This window comes from Choristoneura fumiferana, chromosome 10 (assembly GCF_025370935.1).
Source record: "Choristoneura fumiferana chromosome 10, NRCan_CFum_1, whole genome shotgun sequence".
NCBI classification, from domain to species: Eukaryota; Metazoa; Arthropoda; class Insecta; order Lepidoptera; family Tortricidae; genus Choristoneura; species Choristoneura fumiferana.
Window position 1 is genome coordinate 7,237,405 of NC_133481.1, and position 18,835 is coordinate 7,256,239.

An 18,835-nucleotide genomic window follows, 5' to 3' on the forward strand; every position below is an offset into this window, starting at 1 on the left:
GAATATGAAGAAATTTTGGAGATTTGGTAAGACGATTTTTCGATTTAAGGATCTGTTTTCCAAATATTTTACAATTGACAACATTTCATATTTTTGAGCCCCTAAATTTTATTGTTTCTGTGTATTTTAAAAAGACAAATACGCTGATAGTTTATTTATTTCTCTAGGGTTCGTATTTAATTTGTTATTAATTTTTCAATATTTACTTATTCTAAAAGGGCGTAACTCCGTATATATAATGTAGTTATATATTAGTAGGGAACTCTTTACAGCGCGTGGCCCGATGCATACCTACGTCAGTTTTATTACACTCTTTACCCCGATCGGGTAGCTAAGTGTCGCAATAGACTTTCGCTAGCTGGCGCTGTCTATTTGAGTGTGTGCGTGAGCTCCTAGTGTCCGTATACGGCCGTAATTGACGTTCAAAGTAAAGCACCTCGTTTGCGGCTTTGGTGGAATATTTCATTTCGAGTGTGGGGTCAAAAAATCGGTTACGCTTAGATACTCCAGCCATTAGTTTTTGGTGAAATAATTCTTCATAATTTACGAAAAAAACCTGAAAAAAGGAAATATTGATAACAGCGCCATCTAACGGGACATTGCTCATGAGCTAACCAGGAGCATACCCCTTAAGCAATCACATAAAAGTATATTAAAAATATGATTGATTTCATAAATTGATTTAGGTACCTATAATTTAATAATATCAGTTTCCTTTTATCTGTAGTGAAGTGCAGCCGTTTACTTTGCGACAGGAGAGCGAAGTCAATATTTTTACTAAGAAGGACTCTTACTTTTCAACCAGCGACCTCTTTCTACGCAACGCAACGCCGTCATCGGTAATCGGTAAACCTACTTATCAAAGCAAAATATGAAATGATGCTGGTTAAAAAAAAAAGAGGCGTTTTTGTAAGCTTCCTCTAGAATGTAATTCAAACGAAAGCAAAAAGGTCCTATCGTACTAATATTATAAAAGTGTGTGTGTGTGTGTGTGTGTGTGTGTGTGTGTGTGTGTGTGTGTGTGTGTGTGTGCGTGCGTGTGTGCGTGCGTGCGTGTGTGCGTGTGTGTGCGCGCGCGTGTGTGTGTGTGTGTGTAATCTGGAATAACACATAAGCTACTTTTATCCCGATATTCCCCAAGGGATCGGGATAAAATGTTGAAATATCATCCGCTGGCATATAGTCATGAAATTCGGAAATGCCAAATTAGCACAGTTATCTATTTATAATGCAACATCAATAAAGATCACGGTCACGATTTAATTTTTGGGCGGGAGTTTATTAAAATCCCGGAATTTCAATTTAACTGCGTGCGAAGCGGCGGGCAAACATTAGTACCAAATAAAAGGAGAGTAAACGAAATAAACCAGACAACAAGAATAAGTTCCTAAACCAGTTAATTAACTAAGTACCTATTTATAGGCTATTTGATCCATAATTTCTAAAAGGCATTTATTAAAAAAACCGCGGAAGTTAGCCGGATATGAGCTTGCGTCCACAGATCACTCAGAAATCTACACTGTTTATTTTGCCAACCGCGGTAAGCCGGTTTTTATTTCAGGCTATTTGTTTTGATTGAAGAATATAAAGATTAAAGAGATGATGAGTGTGGTGGCTAATTTATTGGCAGTGACCTTACACTTGCGTGGTAGCGCCGGTGAACGCTCGTAGCGCGCGCCAGTGTACCAGTAGCATCGAGGCGCTTGCTCGTGCCGCTTCCCCCGCAAACATTCAGCGGTACAAGCGACCCTACGCGAACTTTGTACTCATGAATCAAAAGTGTTTTTTCCTGTGTTAAAAAATAGTTTGGGAGTCATAAAGTTATGGTTGGTTGACTGTTGAGAGGAATTCTGCGACGCTGCGAGCTGACTTCTTGATGTACGTAAGTTTTTTTTCAAGTTTTCCGGGATTTATTGAAAGGAAAGGATGGGACGAACTTGTTGGGTAAAATTTGCATGATTTAGTTTCACTATAAAACTTTTACTGTTTGAATTAAAATTATGTTATTGGTACGATTATTTAAAATATAAGTCATTCATACGAGTACCTAATTTAAAATAGAAGTTTGTTTCTTTAATTCTCTTATTGATTGGTTTGATATTTACATGCAAGGAGCGTGTAGTGGGTATACCTTCAAGCGCAAGCTGAAGGATTACTTATTGACGCTCCAAAAATCCTTTCCCTATCCAGCACTTTGACATGCCAACCACATTGATATGCCGGCCTGATGTTTTAAAACAATCAATTTTTCTTCTTTCTTTTAATTATTGTTCGTTGTAATTTATTTATTTCTTGGTTTGTTATAGTTATTATTATTATTTTTTCTCTTAAGTTTATTTGTGTATGTATAGATAAGTGGTTTATTTATTTATTATATTTGTGTATCGTTCCGTGAGTCACAGACGGTTCTGGCAGAAAATAATAATAATAATAATAATAATTACTTTATTTGCTGAATATGGGTTTACAATGGTATGCGTTTGTAACAATATATAGTTAGGATCCTTCATATTCTGCTTTTAAATCACTGCTGCAGGCGTTTAACGCTTCAGCATAATGCTGAGTCAGCGACCGTTTCACTTTCGCGGGGACACACAACATTGTGTATATTGTATTTAATATTTTCATGTGTTTTTCTGTATTTTTTTTTTATTTGTGTTCATTTTGGCTGTATATGTGTGTCTTCTGTGTAAGTGAATAAATGTCTTCTTTCTTTCTTTCTTACATATCATTTTCAGATGACTAAACTGACAGTAATAATATAATTAAACTAAGTAACCATTAAGTGTGACTACGGAAATAAATGGATCGTTATCGTACGCAAACTAGAATTATTTTAATATTTTTATTTTTACGCCTCATAAATAATAAATGTGCCGTAGTTATACATATGTTTACAAATAAATCACTTTGACTTTTGACTTTTACCTACCTACCTAATAGTATCATCTGGGCAGAAGAAATAAAAATATAAAATGTGAGCTCTTACTTGGACTTCCTATCAAAGGTAGGTATTTCCCGCAACTTATCGATTTTTAAAGGACTTTAATTCTGAGTGATTGATCTGTTTGGTTTTCAATATAACGTACTTACTATCGTCGACAAAACAGCCTGTTGTAGCCAAACGAACGATTTCTGTGAATACATTTGGAAAAATCTTATAAGACCATGCACATAACGCTGCTGCAAACGCCCGGTCAATTTGGACCACTTCCGTCAATCTGACTGTCACAAATTTCAAGTCAATCCGATTACTAGTAGTTAGTGAAATTCGACTTCCGAGATTCTACCTCAACAAATAAACATTGCATGTTAAATAAAAGCTTTGCATGCTGTCTTTACTAAGTCATAGACATAAAATCTTTTCGTTAAAAGCATTAAAAAAAATCTTAATAAAAAAAACAAACTACAAATTACATTAAGTATACAGAATGTTTGGTCGTAATATTTCAGTCTTACAGATATATTACAATGCAATACAATACGATGACTCTTTATTGAACACCAAAACATAGTAAACAGTACAGAAATCACAGCTATAAGTATAGAGATTTTCCAAGGTAAGCAATAGGCGACCTTATCGCTTTTGAGCGATCTCTTCCAGGCAACGAGGCGCATGTACTATATCAGATAGCTTACGGTTATTCCACTAAGTTATGTATGTTTCAAAAAACTTATTTTTCTAGATACAAATACAAAAATTCTGGGACAAGATAGCTTTGTCGCCATGTCATGTCACCAATAATAGGTATAACGATTAAATTAAAATCGTTCGAAAGAATGCAAGTATTTTAATTTCAAAACAAGTTGCTAAACTGTCTGCCACTGTTAGCATATTATGCAAAATTTTAAATACTGACATATTAAAGACTTTATTTATAACTAGCTTTTTCCCGCGACTTCGTCCGCGTGGAATAATAACTTTGGGAAGTATTTAATTTATTTAGGATAAATTGAAAATACAAACTGAAATATAGTTCAGTTTCAGTTTGTATTTTCAATTTAGGTTTTACGGGATGACCGTAAAAGTAAAAATTTGGAATTGAAATAAAAAATGCAAAAAGATTCCAAAAAAACAATCTTATTTAGGATACCTATTCTGCCAATAATAGCATATAGAAACTTCCACGGTTTACTGAAAATAACCATATTTTAATACATTGCTATAAATATAAACTAAGTATTTTTTTTGTTTTGCCATCCATCCATCCATCCATTTTCTTTGGTAAAACATAAATATTTTGCGGGTAGCCACATTTTAGCAATACGACGTGTATTCTACCCTGCCAACACAAAAGGACTAATTATTATTCTTCATAGTGAACTCTTGACACCTTACGTCCTTTATTGTAAGTTAGGAGGGTAGGATTATAATTACACATGTATACCTATTTCCGATAAATGTACTTATAGTAAATTTCTTTGGAATTCCTTAAGAACTTTCATCCCCATATTTTCAAGTAAATAGGTCGAAATTTGAAAAGCACCGGAACGAATGTTTTTTGGGTTCCGTAGCTCAAAAAGAAAAAATGGAACCCTTATAGGATCACTTTGCTGTCCGTCAGTCCGTCTGTCTGTCAAGATCCTTTATCTCGTGAACGCGCGGAGTATCGGTATCGAATTGATATTAAAACCCTAAACTCATGTCCCGAAAACTGTGAAAAAATCGAACTTCTAAGTCAAGGCAACCAAAAGCTACAGTCATTCAAAAGGTGTGTCCATACAAATCGCCTTAAAACAAAAAGTTATAGGGAACTTCCGACTGTCCTAGAAACTTGTTTTTTTTTGCATAAAGGTAGCTCTTATATAGCAAAAAAGAAATAAGAAATCATAATTTTTTATATCTGACTGTCTATGTCAATAAGCCATCTATAATGACCCCACATTGCCTACATTTTGCTATGAGTTTAGAGGGCACTGCTAACACTGCATCATCTCCTCTGCTAACATCCCCTCGCCGGTAAAATTTTCAAAAACGCTTCAACAAATATATATTTATTTCTTATAAGTGCCCAAATGCCAAGTTTCACAAAGAACCATCGATTTATCTTCAACAATGACGATCTTCCATATAAAGTTTCATCCCCTATTACACCCCCTCACAGAAAGAATTTTAAAAAACGCGCGAACAAATATCTATTTATCTCTTATCACGCGCCCAAATGCCAAGTTTCGTAAAGAACCATCGATTTATCTTCGACAATGATGATCTTCCGTATAAACTTTCATCCCCTATTTCACCCCCTCACAGGAAGAATTTTAAAAACGTGCGAACAAATATCTATTTATCTCTTATCACGCGCCCAAATGCCAAGCTTCGTAAAGAACCATCGATTAATCTTCGACAGTGACGATCTTCCGTATAAACTTTCATCCCCTATTTCACCCCCTCACAGGAAGAATTTTAAAAACGTGCGAACAAATATCTATTTATCTCTTATCACGCGCCCAAATGCCAAGCTCCGTAAAGAACCATCGATTTATCTTCGACAATGACGATCTTCCATATAAACTTTCATCCCCTATTTCACCCCCTCACAGGAAGAATTTTAAAAACGCGCGAACAAACATCTATTTATCTCTTATCACGTGCCCAAATGTCTAGTTTAATAAAGATTCATAGATTTATCTTGGATAATGACGACCTTCCATATGAACTTTTATCCCCTATTTCATCCCCTCACAGGTCGAATTTTCGAAAAAGCTCAAACAAAAATCGATTTATTTCTTATTAAGTGCCTAAATGCCAAGTTTCATGGTTTTATCTTAGACGGCGACGAACTTCCACCATATTAACTTTCATCCCCTATTTCAACCCCTTAAAGCCTCTTTTTCGCGATAAAAGTTAGCCTATATTCTTTGCCAAGGTCTATTCTATCTCTGCACCGAATTTCATCAAAATCGGTTAAGCGGTTTAGGCGTGAAAGCGTAACAGACAGACAGACAGACAGAGAGTTACTTGCGCATTTATAATATTATAATATATATAATAATATAATAAGTATGGATATGGAAGTATGGATAGTATGGATTATAACAACTATCTTTCTGGGCTACTCAAGATGATGTTGATTGGATGAAAGTTCTACCTCACTGAAGTCAGTCCGACCCAATAAATAAAAGAACCGGCTCAAGCGGGTCTTGGGCTCGCATACGAAGTGTTCCGTACTGTAACTCTAAAAGAGGGATATTATTATTATATTTTGTATGTAAATAGTTCTGTTTCCTGCAGCAACGCAAATTTCTTACTAGGTTAGGACAAAATGAGGTGTTAGATATTGAATCTGTCTTCGCATAGTGAGTGAGATTTTTAAACTTACTGGTCTGTTCCACGGACCAGTACTTAATACAGTATTCGTTCTGTGTAAATTTCAGGTGCCGTTAATGGCCGGTTATTTTTAAATAAGAATGTGCCTACTTCAATAATGTACACCTTGATAACTCATACCCTTCAGAAATTATGCAGAGTGCACAATTATCGGGTTATCCTTGGCTGTCGTATGTATATTCCGAGTCAAAAATTATATACATATGTATTTACCGCACCCAAAATTTAAAGCGTCTACCCAAGATGGACTCACGTATAGACAGACATATAACGAAACCTAAGGGTCTTGTTGGAGCCCTTTCCACACGGAACCCTAAAAAGTGGTACAGTCGTTATTTGATCGGTCTCAATCTCGTTTTCCGTCTCAGGCCGTAATGGGGATATAAATCGTCACTACTTTGAAAAAAGCTCGTATCTCAAAATAGATAATTTTACTGAGTGAACTTTATGAACATCATTTCAAGAGTCAATTTTGTTGACGCATTGAGTGACGAAATACATATATCTAAGTATGTGTTAACATTTAACGTTGAGAAAATTAAAACGCAATTCGAACAATTCATTCTTATACCCTTCCAAAAGGGTATTTTGAGATAACGTCTAAAATGAGTAATGGAAGCCGAAAAGAGTTTAATTATTATTATTTCTTAATTATTTTACGAAATAAGAAATTTCAGACACAAGTTAGTATCTAGCTACTTTTGAATTAGCGGCCGTTGCTGGGGAAAACGGAGTGTTATAGATACACCCTCATAATTTTAGACAAACTTCGATTTTCTGCGAAGAGATAAAACTTGTGTATTTTTCAGCATAATGTTCTATCCGGACTGTATAATGGAATATTACTGTTGAACTTTATTCGATATTTACGATAAGAAATATTTGACTTCTTCTTTCCAGTTTTACTTCCGAGTACACTTATGTTCAAGGGAAAAATTACAATATTTCCTCAAAAAAGATTGTTATAAAGATTTGCAACCCAACTTCAGCTGACGCAACGACCATGTCCACTTTGTCGAGTTTAATGACTTAGAACAGACCTATTTATAACACTGATGCAATTCATTGAAAATCACTAATACAATTTTCAAATCACTTTTTCATTTAGAGATCATAAATTTATATTTTTGTAGTGTCTCTTTATGTATAGAAATTGGGCCAAGGAGCTCAGTCTTCAAGATGATACAATGTGTAATGTTATGCACAGTTCAAAATAAACGTGCAAGATTACGTAAATACAAAACCCATTTGCACGCTCTTCTTACTGCTATTGGTAACTAAACTATCTTATGTTACTCTCCTCACGAGTACCTACTCTACTTACTACGACGTGACGCAGAGCCAATCCATCAGTCATCTCGCCGCTATCCGTTTATTTTCTACTTCCATTGCATTAATCTCAAAGTGCTTGTACTATTATCTATTCTGTGCTCAAAGTTGAAGCCTCTTTTTTAGGGCTCCATAGCCAAAATGCCAAAAACGGAACTCTTAAAGTTTTTATATGCTTTACAAAACCAGGAATTCTTATTTCCCGTGTATTTTTTTGTGACATAGAAAAACAAATACAAAAGTATCCTACTCAACTTTCAACGGAAACCATGTAAATTGAGGAGCTTAAAATTACTTTAACCCAGATAAGATACTATGGAACTTGAAAGGAAAATATTTTCTTTTTGTAAGTGTACAAATTTGAATCAGCGTAAACAGCGTCTCTTGACAGATACAGATAAATGACCGGAGTTCATTGGAGTACCTACAATTCGTTCGCAAAATCAATTTGTTTAGATATTCAGACGGTAAATTCGAGCAAAAGTAATTTAAGTAAGTAATTTTTTGTAGAACTAGTCAATTTCATGCGAGGTTTAACGCTTCGAATAACTACTGGACGAACTGACCGGGATTATTATTTTGGGAACATCTACGAAGAATTTATTTGTAGGGGAACATAATCGGAAATTGCGTCCGAATGTTTTCAGCCGTCCGCTGTCAAGAAAATGAGGTTGTGTCAAAACTACGAACTAGCGAAGGAAACTGAAGCTTTACAACATAAACAATGTCGGACGCGTTCTCGGGCGTATTGATTGCGGTACTCATTTTTTACGGCCGTAAAAACTACTAGGCAAATAAAAACGTGTAAACTGGATAATTAACTACGCATAAACGTGGATAACAGTCATGTTTTGTTACATTACTACCATGATTTATTTTGTTTTTATTATCAAGAACCATGATAGTAGGTATTTGTTCATTTTTTAAAGTGCATTAACGTACGAATCACCCATACCCATCAATTATATACTTACTCTTTGTAGGGTTCCGTACCTAGTCCTTACAGTTTTGTCACGTCCGTTCGTCTGCGGTTTAGCTGCTAATGCTAGAAAGCTGTTATTTTGCATGAGTATAGGTATATGTTAACTATGCCGACAAATGCTGTCTGTCTGTCTGTCTGTCTGTCTGTCTGTCCGTCCGTCCGTCCGTCCGTCCGTCCGTCCAAGTCTAGGTATATTTATACCTAAACTTGGAAGATTCCGTATAAAATACGAAATCCTTAGAAAAATATTACTTAATGTTTTCGTAATGGCTACGGAACCCTATTTTGGGCGTGTTCGACACGCTCTTGGCCGTTTTTTTATAGGTTAACGAATACCTAATAACCGACCAAATCTTAATATTGAATATTTGCCGTAAATCAGTACGGCACCATTACTATGCGTGAGCCGACACAGACTTGGCCGGTTTGCTATAGCAACTGTGGTGATGAAAATTTAATTATCATAATTTTTGAAGCAAGAAATTTGAAGAGTAATTTTTCATCAAGTACTACGTGTGATGTTTGGGTCTATGATAACAGCTAATTAATTAAGGTCTTGCTGACAAATTGGGTACCTCCTTCGTCCCAACACTTTCGCCGTAATTACTTTTCCTGGAGTAGGGCAGATCTGTTGAAATTTCCTTTCGTAGAATAAATTTACAAATTGACAACATACCTGAATCCACGTGTTTTACTCATACATACAGCTCTGAGGGCACACCGAATCTGTTAAAAGAATATACTTACTGGGTAATCATTTATTTACACACAAAATAAGCTTGTGCTTATTTATCCTTAAAATTAACAGTTAATTTGAATACTGTTTGTAACAGATATTAGTTGAACAATACAAAAAAAACAAATTAAGTACAGGCGTCGCATTAAAAATTGACTAAAAATCTTGGCACGATGTTATAAATCTAGGCTTTTATTTAACTGAGTCTAACATGAATCCACAAAGGAATCAACGATTCATTTTCCATAGGTTCGACAAAATCTCGTAATAATGTAACATTCCCGACCCGTGCAATCTTAACAGCGGTAAAGCCGTAAATGTGTCATTCGTTTACAGTTTAATAGCATGCGACGATGTTATAAACACTGAAATATTTTTACACCCTGGTGTATTAATAATATTTGTGTAGGTATGCAACGTAGATATTATCAACGAACTGCGAACAATATTTGAATTGTCAGTGTTTAAATTGTTTAATTTGCTCTAGTAGGTAAAACTGCTTTTTTCGGAGCGAGGTGGATGGTTTTAAACTTTTTTTTCTACTCCTATACTGTAATCTGTGATATAACAGCATACATAACTAGATTCTGGAAAAATCTATATTGTCTATTCCCCATAACAGAAGGGCTACTACGAAACTCGGAACTCGAAGTTCGTGTCGTGCGGTCCCTCTGACACTTATACTATTTAATACGAGAGCGAGAGGGACGGTACGATACGAACTTCGAGTTTCGAGTTTCGTAGTAGCATTGCAGCACTGTATCGTAATGTTGCTAAAATGATACTGCAACCACCTACTTTTCGTACGTTCGGACAGGCTAAGGTGCAGCCAGTTACACATATTATATGGTTTAATACAGAATAAAAACTTACCGAACATAATCCATAGCCTGCCAACATAAGTAACGCATATTTATACATCGTCACAGGCAAGTAGGTACCTAAACGTTAGTAAAAAACAAAATTTAACTTAGACAAATTTTGTAATTTTTATATTTCTCACTTGTTTATTGTTGGTTACCTTCTCTTTGCGTTTGCCATACTTCATGCTACAGTATGAAAACATTAAGTTTACTTTTTCTTTAATTTTCTATTCTAATTAATAAGTAGGTACCCAGTCGAAGAAAAAGTACTGTTTGCAACTACTAAAATACTATTAATAAACGGTAACGAATTTTATTTACACCAATACAACGTGCTATTTTTGATTTCCGTTTAGTTGAAACCGAAACTTGAAAGGGAACATTCAATAGGTCAAATAATAGTAGATTGTTCACAAGGGACTAAAAAGAGTCATTATGGTTATTTAGTCTCGCGTTAAACACTCTACTCTTTATTGTGAATAAGAGGAAAAAAATGTCAATATTACCTACCTTTTAAAAACGTACGCTCGACTAATGGACGGCCATCATCTGTTCAAAATTCAAATAGCAAAAAAAATATTGCGCGGTTTTTCTTTTATTTTATTGTTTACGAGTGACGCTTTAAAAGCTTGGATATTTAGCCAATAGTTTCAAAATTGAAAATTATTTCATAACTAATTGGACTACTTATGCATAATAAAAGGAATGCATCCTTAATATAATTGAATAGATTCATATTCGTAATTATTAATTGTGAATTAAATTAAACCGTGTTTTTTTAATATTTTTGCACAGTTGTCATTTTGCGGTTATTTCCACGCCTAAAAACCCTCCATTCACAAACACCGTGTTGGCTGTTTAGGGGTTTCCAACGTAAATTAAAAAAAAATACTTTACTCCCTAGAGAATAAAAGAGCTTTAGTCCCAATATGCAGACTAAAGTAACATTTTAAGAGCATGAGAAGTGAAAGTTAATTACAAGACATTAGGGGCGTAACTCTTACTATTTAAATCCAAATCATTTATTCATGTCTAGAAAACAAAAAGTACAGATAAAAAAACATTCTTAACTTAAGAATAGAATAGCTATGATACAACAGCAGGGCTACTACGAAACTCGATACTCGAAGTTCGTGTCGTGCGGTCCCTCTGACACTTATACTAAGTATTTAATACGAGAGCGAGAGGGACGGTACGATACGAACTTCGAGTTTCGAGTTTCGTAGTAGCTAGCCAGATACTTATTCTATACAAGCAAATCAAATTTATACATCAATGTTTTAGCGTCATAAAAACAGCATTTTAATTTTAATATTTCATTATTGCTTTTACTGCGGAATGAGTTATGTGAAAAATCCATTTGCTAAATGTTTAATGTTTGATAAGAATACAGTAGACACTTAAATTAAATGTATAAAGATAACGCCAAAAATAAAGGCGAGATACTTAAGTAGGTAACTGAAAGCCATATTTTATTTATTAACATATTAAATACTAACATAGAAAATTAAATTAAAGGTATATTATGTACAATAAAATTAAATAAACTAAAACTGAACTGGTACCTTATTCTATGTATATACAGTTGAATGGTGAATGTTATTGTTTACACTTCTGCATTCACCTTCCGTGTTTAAAAAAATAAATAAATGGATATTAAAACTTGATAATCTCTGTTGACCGAATTGACATGAAACTTGGTGTGTGCGTTGCTCTGGCGAGATCATTTTCGTTAAAAGTAAATGCTCTATTTTTAGGGTTGACAAACAGAGGGAAGGGTGACAAACAGAAGTACAGAACCCTATTACCGCAATATAACAAGTTTTCCCTACAGTAGGCCGACGCCTTTGAAGTTGGGCGACAAGGCAGCCAGTATAGTATAGGTATTTGGGCCAATCAACTATTTTACCGACACTTTGGGCGTCTCCTGCGTTACCAAAATTGTCTCTGGCCTTACCAAAAAATCTTACTTCCAACAAGATATTTCACGGTTTAATAGGTTGAACATACATAGTAAGTAGGTATGACATGTATTCATGTACACTATCAATTAAATTACAGAAAAAACATGTTAACTTACAATTTGCAATTGTTTCAAAAATGTCGCGGACAGATTAGTGTCGGTAAAATAGTTGATTGGCCCATTTACGCAAGTAAGGAAGGGTTGTCACAAATTTAAAATTTGGAAGGTCTTTTACGAATCGGTACATATTGGTATTGCGAAATTATATTAAACAAAATGAATTAGGGGTGGCATACTTACTAGGGGTGAGAAAATTTTTTTTTTCTCCAAAATATACTTTCATATCATAGATTAGTAACCGACAAATACTTTCGGTTTCTAGACTTAACGGACTTAAAGTTAGTAAATAGCAGCCTAAGGTATAAAATATACCAAACCTTGGAAGATTCCGTATAAAATACGAAATAATTAGAAAAATATACCCAATTTTTTTTTCGTAATGGCTACGGAACCCTATTTTGGGCGTGTCCGACACGCTCTTGGCCGGTTTTGTTGCTAAACTACGTCCGATTGTACCAGATCGAATAGTCTAGGTACGCGTGCGAAGCCGCGGGTAAACTATAGTTAAATAATATACTTTTAATGAGTATTTTGCTGTACATACATACTGATAACACCTATAATATGAAATAGCCATGAGGCCGTTAGGGATTTATCACCTTTCGACCTGTGCCTTTATTACCTGTCTCGCAATATTATGGCAACCCTACGATATAGCTGTCTTAATATAAAATACTGATAGCGATAAAATTATTGGATAATAACATGGCACATAAATAACTATTTTTTCTGACTTTATTTCAATTTCTTATCGGTTATTTACCTACATAAAATTAGACATATAAATAATAATTAATAAATAATAAATTCATTTATTTCAGGCAACTAGGCCCATACATTAAATACCTTACAGACTAACATACAATTTATAATGAAAAATATTTAAAACTAATTTGGTGACAAAACGTCGTGACCACGTTGAGTCACCGTCCCCGACGTCGCATTCAACTGCGGCATGGTGCCCCGGAACCGCCGGAACACGACGTCTTTCGGCCAGAAGGCAGCACTCGCGATGTTCCCCATCAGCAGCCGCGGCACGCGCACCACAAACTAGCTGAAGCGAACGTAGTGACGCGACTGCAGCTGGAACACCCTCAGCGTGTATCCGCTCTTCCGACGGACGTATTCCACTATATCACCGAATGCGACGGTGTGATGCAGACGCGACACATACAGTGCCGTATTCGGCGTGGCTGCCCTCAGCCCGGAGCCTGGATTCGGTTCTGCAGAGCCACACTGACTCTTGCAAAGTTTCTTGCGAGCCTTGCTTTTATTCTGCACCAATGTGAACCCTCCTCATCCACTTTAGTGCTCTAGGGCTCGTTCGGCGTCGAAGTAGCCCTCGGTTCAGTAGCCTTAGGTGGCGCAGGGGGCCGGCACCAGCCCCCTACCCACCAGCTACCGAACTACATTAAATATTTTCAGATCATTATCTCCTTTGAAATTACCTAAGTGCTTATTATGGTTATTGATAATAGGCACAAAATTGCAAGTAACGCGTTTAACCTGTCCTCTCTCAGAGGCACAAATTTGTACCCAAATTCCTTTGATCCTGTTATTTTGGGAGATGACAGATTAATAATGATAGAAATAAAGTCATAATTGTAGTTTATGTGTTTAATCGATGTCACCAATGTCTCAACTAAAAAAATAGAACGATGTGAAGAAGAAATACGTAAATCTATATCTGTTTATGGTTCAAATAATATTTAAATCAGTATCTGAGAAGTCGATTTACCTCAATGTTCCTTTAAATAAGCTTAGTAAAGCCAACATGTCAAGAAAGGTCTCCTAATTGTAAAGTATACGTAAGCAGCTTCACCGGATTCTGTTTAGTTACTTAGGTAGCTGAACGAATGTGAGATATTAAATTTACAGGATTCATTATGTGAATCTGATATAATTGAAGAAAGGGTACTTTAAAACTTGAAGCTCAATTAAACAACTTCAATGTCATTCAAAAGTTTAAAGCGTGCTTCGGCAACCCTCACCTCGGCAACCGGCAACGCATTAAAGAAAGTTAGGATAATTTAATAAACGTCCGCTAGTTTATTGTTTAAACTTAAATATTAAATGCCAAGTCACACAAATATCTAATATGGAATTTCGTGCAAGTTGTTTTACATTACGGGGCTAGGAGCAAACGAGTTATAAGTGATTGGTCGAGCGCCGCAAAGTAGGTAATGCAACTTGAACGATTCTCGCGGCATGTGCAAACTAGGTGCAAACCGAAATGAAAACATGTTACATTACTTACTTGTTTTTACTCTAGGATACAAGTCATATGAATTTACGAGTATTGATAATCATGTATTATAATGACCGATGATTTTAACGACCGGATGACCAAGTGGTTAGAAAACCTGACTATGAAGCTTGAGGTTCCGGGTTCGATTCCCGGCCGGGGCAGCTATTTGTATGAATAATACGAATGTTTGTTCTCGGGTCTTGGATGTTTAATATGTATTTAACAATTTGTTTAATATGTATTGTTTAATATGTATTTATCTATATTAGTATGCTTATTCGTTGCCTAGTATCCATAGTACAAGCTTTGCTTAGTTTGGGACTAGGTCAATTGGTGTCAAGTGTCCCATGATATAAGTTTTTTTTTTTATAATTGCAGTGAAACACAGACATAATAAGTATTAAAATACACGGGTCAATTCACCAGAGTTGAGGTCACGCACACAAGAACACGGCATGTAATGACAGCGGGTTTTTGACATTCACTCATTCATTTCATTCATTCTCCTTGTATGCAATCAGTTCTTCATGTATACGTTATGCCAATCCAATTTATGAAAAGTGTGAAATTCTTGTATAAACACCCACTGGATTGCATCAATAACACATTTATCTATAATTCGTGTCTTTTAACTAGACGTCTAATTTCACCAAAATTCACTTGATTTCAATATTTAATTTTCATTTGAAAAATCTTCGTCAAAATCTGACGTTATTTCTTGAATGAAACCTTTGAATTAAACTCGTGTATAATCTGTAGTAGCATAGACTAGCGTAGAGATGGTGGAAAATTTGACATTTTAAAAATCGTTTAATACTCGATTGAATAAGCGATTATTGATTATTTACCTTCCATCCCAGCCTATATCCGTCCCACTGCTGGGCACAGGCCGCCTTTGAGAACAAGAGGGCCATAGTTCCCACGCGGGCCCAGTGCGGATTGGGAACTTCACACGCACCATTGAATTGCTTCGCAGGTTAGTGCAAGTTTCCTCACGATGTTTTCCTTCACCGCAAAGCTCGTGGTAAATTTCAAATGTAATTCCGCACATGAATTAAAAAATAGTTACTGCTTCTATAATTGAATAAACATTCTTTAAAATGAAATCAAGTATTGTAGTTAAATAATAAAATAGACAAAAATACTTTGGTCTATTCAATTAATAAAATTATTTTGCAATAGATAGATTTCACATCATAAAAAATCTGTGGTCGGGTTAATGGTGTCTTTGTTTACCCTTTCTATAAATTGGGTTGACATAAAACATAGCTGAGTGTGTAATAATTCACTTCAACTCTCATGGCACTACCTTACCCAATAGTCGAGGCATGCCCAACATGATGAAACGTACCCATGTATTTTTATTTTACTAATTAAATAAATATTAATATATGTTTTTAAACCCTTTTTTGTACAAAATTTAACAAAGAAACATAATTAACAAATGTTACGTTATCCATTTAAGGGATAAGTGTATGTGGTATGAATTTAAATGAAATGCAAATACGCAACTACAGCTGACACTTCGCATAATATAATATAAAAGGGCTAATGTTCATTACATTCATACAAAGGAGCAGGAGGACATACAAACTTATTTACACAAATTATATTAAACAAAGAGAGTCCCTGATATTCATATCTCATATCAAATATTTACGACACGGTCATATTTTGAAGTATCTATAACTACAAATTCAAATTCCGAATGAAAAACCTAATACATCAAAAGTAACTAGTATAATTTTATTATATGTACTTAACAATAAATAGTTATTTTAATCTACTCTTTGTTATTAGGTAGGTACGTTCTTTATTACTCAGACTGGTGACGCGGTTTTACCGCTAAAATCCTTTAAAGTGGATAAATAACAATAACATTGTACTGATTTGTGGTGTGAACAAGTAAAGTAATGTAATTGAATGGTAAACTAAATCTTGATTTATTTCAATAAATAGGTAATTACTTCGCAATAAACAATTAACATAAGGATGGGATTTGCTATCTACTTCATACTCTGTCAGAGTAGGTACATATATGTTGCTAATAAAATAACATTCTTGAAACTTTTGATTTTCTTTATACATTAGGCATTTTAAGATTTTATCGAAACAAAATAGGTTTACGGATCACTGGACTTGTTTTCAACCCGAATCTCTTGTGGCTTTACGTGCTAGAGATGTTCAAGCAACTGGCTCACACGCCGCTATTATTTGGCGTATGACAATATTAGTATTTTTTTGGCATTCATAAAACTAAAATGTTGACTTTGACTGTCACGTAGGGTTGCCATATTAAAAAATGAAAAATCCTGATAAAAATCCCATCAAAGATCCCATCACCCTAAAAGTCCTGACATTCCATGTAACAGAGATTTGACGGTATGTTGATGGACGTGCCGGCACGGCGCTGCACCACGACATTTCCATTGTGACACGAAAATAATACATACAAATATATGATTAATTTTCGTTTTACAATGGAAAAAGTAGTAGTTAATTAATTCTCAACTACTTGCGTTAAGGTGTGCAACTTGTTGGTCTTCATCCTTTGATTAATAACTGAAACCAAATAACAAAATTAGATTGTAACTAGTTTTAAGCAAATAATGATTGAGATATCTTTGGCTGTAATTTATCCTATGTTAAATTGCTTTGAAATACATATAGGTAGGTACATAAGACATTAAGAACGACTTTTTTATATTGGAAACAAATTATGACCGTGGTTATTCTTTCTGTGAAGCTACAAAACTACAATGTCAATTAAAACATCATATACTCGTACGTATTATTAAATGGCGTAGGCGTATAATTGGTTATACATATATAATTTTTAAAATTAACCCGAAACTGTGGAACGACCGAAGCCACAAATCACCCCCGTAAGCGCCATGTTTTGTTAACAGAACGCAAATGCCGAACTAATACTTAAAGAATAACTCTCGTCCAGGGTGTTGGCCAAAAAACTTTTTCAATCGCGCCTATACCGTGCAGTGAGCAGTGCCAGCATAATTCATTTTCCGGCATTTATTCGAAACAACTCTGTGGACATTTGTGCACTCGTTTTTAGCGATTAAACTGTTAATACAAGCTTCTTGCGGATTGCTTTTTGCCTTTAAACTACATTCGTACCAATTTCAAGTCAATTCGATCACTAAAAGTATGTAAAATACGGCATGCCTGATTTTAATAAAGGTCATTTTAAATAAGTAGGTATATAGCAAGCATAAGAATAAGAACAGAAGAAACAAAAGATGTCATTCCTGTAGACATATAGTTAGTAACATGGAATCATAAAATTTTGAAGTTTTTATGGACTAGAAGTTACCAGGCTCGGTACATGGATATATACAATTTAGAAAATAATATTGACTGTGAAATATTAACTATTTACCTTCGTCATGTTTATTTATTTATTATTTATTTATTTATTTGGTCCTTCAACAATAAGTACACAGTTTCATTATTACTAACATAGCGTAACAACTTATAAGCTATGCGCCTTATTAATTACAGAAGATCACAGCATGCATTAAATAATTATACAGGTTGCACGAAAATAAAGTAAAAAAAAAACTCAACTTAGTTTGCTAACGGTTAAAGTTAATTTGTTGTTGTTTGTTTTTGTTCCCGGAAATAGGAAATTACCCAAGCATATTAAGCGGATATGAATTCAATAAACCTCTTCTTTGTCGTACCTATCTTAAGCGTGCATTCCCAAAAAGATTTTGACACATGAAACAGAAAATTATAGGTACTTAAAATTTTCATAATTCAAAACAAAATAATGATGAAATCTTTTTGAAGATTAGTTTGCTGCCCCCTCAATATAATCAGCAGACGTCATTGGAGGTGGTGTTTTAATACCCCATTATTTACGCCATAGGCATTTATTAGCGAGTACTGCCTTTTCGCAACGTAACGTTGGCAACCTGTTTCATTTCGCAACTTTTCATTTCGCAAACTCTAAAACTGTAAATATTTCAGGATTTATTTCAGGGCCATCGTGTGGAACCCTTTAGGTTAGATTAGGTTTTTTAAAAATTTTGAAATATTTACAGTTTCAGAAATATTAAACAGTTTCGAAAAAAAGTGTAAATATTTATTTATTCGTCGTTATTTATTAGTATTTATTTTATTTATTAGATATAGAAATATTACACAGTTAAATGAAAAAAAAAAACTTAGTATGCCATTTATTAGATATAGCTAAGACATACAAGTAAAAAAAATTGATAGTGGCCCCAAAATAAATAAAAAAAA

At 34.6% G+C, this 18,835-nt stretch overlaps 1 protein-coding gene across 4 annotated transcripts in view; it reads left to right on the plus strand.

Moving 5' to 3' along the window:
• Positions 1–1,658: 1,658 nt before the first annotated feature.
• LOC141431977 (pyrokinin-1 receptor-like) overlaps positions 1,659–18,835 on the plus strand; it is a 71,902-nt gene continuing 54,725 nt past the window's right edge. For 3 of the 4 annotated variants that reach the window (XM_074093307.1, XM_074093311.1, XM_074093310.1), the window contains exon 1: positions 1,659–1,878. The gene's annotated coding sequence lies outside the window, so the exon portion shown is untranslated. Of the gene's footprint in view, positions 1,883–18,835 lie in introns of all 4 variants that reach the window. The other variant, XM_074093308.1, reaches the window with a different exon arrangement.